Source organism: Dipodomys ordii, unplaced genomic scaffold (genome assembly GCF_000151885.1).
Source record: "Dipodomys ordii isolate 6190 unplaced genomic scaffold, Dord_2.0 Scaffold2, whole genome shotgun sequence".
Taxonomy (NCBI): Eukaryota; Metazoa; Chordata; class Mammalia; order Rodentia; family Heteromyidae; genus Dipodomys; species Dipodomys ordii.
The window spans coordinates 719,028-722,820 of NW_012267218.1; positions in this window are offsets into that span (position 1 = coordinate 719,028).

Genomic DNA, 3,793 nt, shown 5'->3' on the forward strand with positions numbered 1-3,793 from the left:
GTCGTGGGGCCTGAACTCTGGGCCTGGGCGCTGTCCCTCAGCTCTTCAGCTCAAGGCGAGCGCTCTACCACTTGAGCCACAGCGCCACTTCCGGTTTTCTGGTGGTTTATTGGAGATCAGAGTCTCACGGACTTTCCTGCCCGGGCTGGCTTTGAACCACAATCCTCAGATCTCAGCCTCCTGAGTAGCTAGGATGACAGGCGTGAGCCACTGGCGCCCCTCGAAGTTGAATTCTTTTAACATCAGAGTGGTCTGTTCCATAGGAAATGGGCAAAGGACAGACATAGCCTGAGCATAATAAAAACAACCACAAACCAGAAAGAGGCAGAACCTCTTAATCAGAAAAACATGAACTGAAGTTAGACCAAGATTCTGTTTTGTCATCCATTGGATGTTGAAAAACTTGTAAGTTTGGTAACAGGTAAGATGGCAAGGAACCAGATACTAAGATGTGGAGCTGGAATAGGGACTCGAGGTGGTTCAGCCCCTCATGAGGGGCCCGTCAGCTGTGGGTCCTGCTCCTGCTGCCTGAGTACTTGTGTGTGCATGGTGGTGTTCAGTGCTCCTTGCTACAACGGTTTCAGTGCCAGAACTGCGGAGGCATGCAGTCCAAGTCATCCCAGGAAGATTGAAGGCACAGCAGTGCCACCCCTCTGTGAAGCAGCAGTACAGGGGTGCAGGGGTGTGGAGAGGTACAACCACCTTGAAGTGAGAAGAGGAAGGTGCAGGCAGCAGGTCTGGCATGCTGCTTTGGGGGTGAAAACAAGCAGGCGGCCAAAAAGAAAAACCATTGGGGAACATAAGAGACTGGTTGTAGTGGTCATCTGAAGGCAGGGCTTCAGAGTGGGGGTGCACGCCAAGCAAGGAACACAACTTGGGGAAACACTGTTCATTTCTGTACCCTGTGTTGAGGAGAGAGAGAGCATATGCTGATACTAGCCCCATGTCTGTCTTCTGATCATAAAAAATAAAGGTTATAATCATCAAGGAAAGAGGAAATCTGAAGCATACAGAAGTGGCCAGCCTTATGAGAAGTCTTGCTGGCAAGAACTGAAAAGTAGGGCTGGGAAGGTGGCTCAGTGGTAGGGTGCTTGCCTAGCATGCATGAGGCCCTGGGTTTGATTCCTCAGCACCACGTAAACAGAAAAGCCAGAAGTGGTGCTGTGGCTCAAGTGGTAGAGCGCTAGCCTTGAGCATAGAGTGGCTTAGGAACAGAGCCCAGGCCTTGAGTCTAAGCCTCAGAACTGGCAAAACAAAAACCCGAAAAGTGAAAGATGTAAGGGTTATAGGACTTTGTTCTAAATTTTAATCTAGTCCACTGAATTGGCGATTCTTGGTAACCTGGTGCAGAAATGAACAAGCTGCCTTTTTTTCTGTGTCTTTGAGTCACCACTGCCCTCCCTGTAGTGACCAAAATGTCCTTGGTACCTGCCCACAGGTATTTTATACACACATCAACATATGATTTGCATCGTTTTCACACTAAGGGAGAATAGTATACAATAGCATTTTCCATGTTGCAACTCAGTGTTTTTGGAAAGCATCCCACACCAAGCAGAGGACCCTTCCCTTCTAGTGGCCGTGGTGTATTCATTCATTCCTCCGCTGGGCCTTGATTTATATAGAGTTCTTCACTAGGGGACAGTTGAGCCCCTTTCAGTGTTTTGCTGTTTTGAACAGTGCACTCTCACATACTCTTCACATTTGTGTGTGTGTTTATAGGTTCAATTCCTACAACTGCTATGTCAAAATGTTTGTGCACCTGTACTGTGGATAGCAGTGACCAAGCTCCTGGCTAGAGGTGTCCCAATCATAGACACTACCAGTAAGAGAGCACAAAGTCCCAAAGCCTTGCTAATAAAGAATGCTTCAAAGTTGGGGTCAGGATGTTTGTGTCCCCCCGAATATATGTGATATCTAACCCCCAACATGGTGGTGATTGGAGAAAGGGCTCTGGGGGATGTGATAGAATTTAGATGAGGTCATGTGGATGGAGTACTTACAATGGAATTGATGTCCTTAGAAGAAAGAGGTCAGATGTGGTGCTGCACACCTGTAATCCCAGCTCAGGAGACAGAGACAGGACATGAGTTCTATATCAGCACAAGCTGCATAGAGAGACCCTATGTTAATGAGAAAATGGCTGGGGTGTGGTGCGGTGGTAGAGTGCACCCTTAGTATGCACAAGGCCCTGAAAGAAGGAAAAAGAGAGAAAGTGTGTGGTGGCTCACGCCTGTAATCCTAGCTACTCAGGAGGCTGAGATCTGAGGATCTCGGTTCAATGCCAGCCCAGGCAAAGTCCGTGAGATTCTTTTTTTTGGGGGGGGGTCCGGTCATGGGCCTGAACTCTGGGCCTGGGCGCTGTCCCTCAGCTCTTCAGCTCAAGGCTAGCGCTCTACCACTTGAGCCACAGCGCCACTTCCGGCTTTTTTCTTTTTGCTTATGTGGTGCTGAGGAATCGAACCCAGGGCCTCGTGCATGCAAGGCAAGCGCTCTACCACTGAGCCACCTTCCCAGCCCCCGTGAGATTCTTATCTCCAATAAACCACCAAAAAACCAGAAGTTGTGCTGTAGCTCAATCCAGTGCCCAGGCCCCAAGTTCAAGCCTCATGACTTGCTCCCTGCTCTATGGGGTTGCCAAGTCCCAGCTCCAGACGCTGAGGCCGTGGTTCCCAGGGCTTAGGCTTTCCAGCCTCCAGTCTGTGGGATTTTGTTATACCAGACAATCTAACCAAGACAGAGATTTATCTTTGCCAGTCTGATACAAAAGAACATCTGTGTGCTTTTTCCTCTAAATATTTTGTGATGGAAAACTTCACATTTTACCAAAAAGTTTTGAGTACAATAAGCTCCCCACCCCATCACTGACTTGAGAAGCTTCTGTCCCTCGGAGCTGTGTGTGCGTAGAGCTGCGCCCAGCCCTCGTCATGACTACTTTTAGAGGTGGTTTTGTTTTGGGTTTTTGTGTGTTTTGGTGGTTGTGAGGCTTGAACGAGGGCCTGGGCACTGTCCTTGAGCTCCTGTGCTCAAGGCTAGCTCTCTACCACTTTGAGCCATAGCACTGCTTCCAGTTTTTGAGTGGTTAATTCAAGATAAAAATCTCACAGGGATTTTTCTGCCCAGGCTGGCTCCGAACTGTAATCCTCAGATCTCAGCCTCCTCAGTAGCTAAGATGACAGGCATGAGCCACCAGTACGCGGCTGAAATGTAAAAACTAGAAAAATTGACAAATGGTCTACTTATGTCACTCCTATAAAAATCTAAAAATGTCCATCAACCCAGGAGTCGCTCTCTCCTACCAACGGGGCTCATACTCGACCCTGAGACCTGTGGTCCCCACCGCCCAGCCCCGTGTAGCGCCTGACAGAACCAACAGCACAGTCACACTGTCCACAGGGCCACCTCCCCGCTGCGGGGAGGGCTCCCCTGCTCCGTGTGGCCGGCCGCTCTCACCGCTGCACAACTTTCCACTATGTGACCGCTCTACAGTTAGGGTACCATTCTCCTGCAGCCATGCACTTGAGTGGAGATCCGCTCGTTGACAGCAACAGCTAAAGCTACCACGTGCTTGGCAGGAAGTCTTTGTGGGTGCACATTTTATTTCTTGTGTAATGCCCATCAATGGAATTGTCCAATAACAGGTGCATATTTAAGTTTGTTAGAAATTGCTGGTCCTGGTGTGCACATCTGCAATCCCGGGATGTGGAGGGTCAGGCAGAGAGGGTCTTTTGTTCCAGACCAGCCCAGGCTACATGAAATGACCCAGTCTCAAAAAAAAAAAAAACCCACAGAA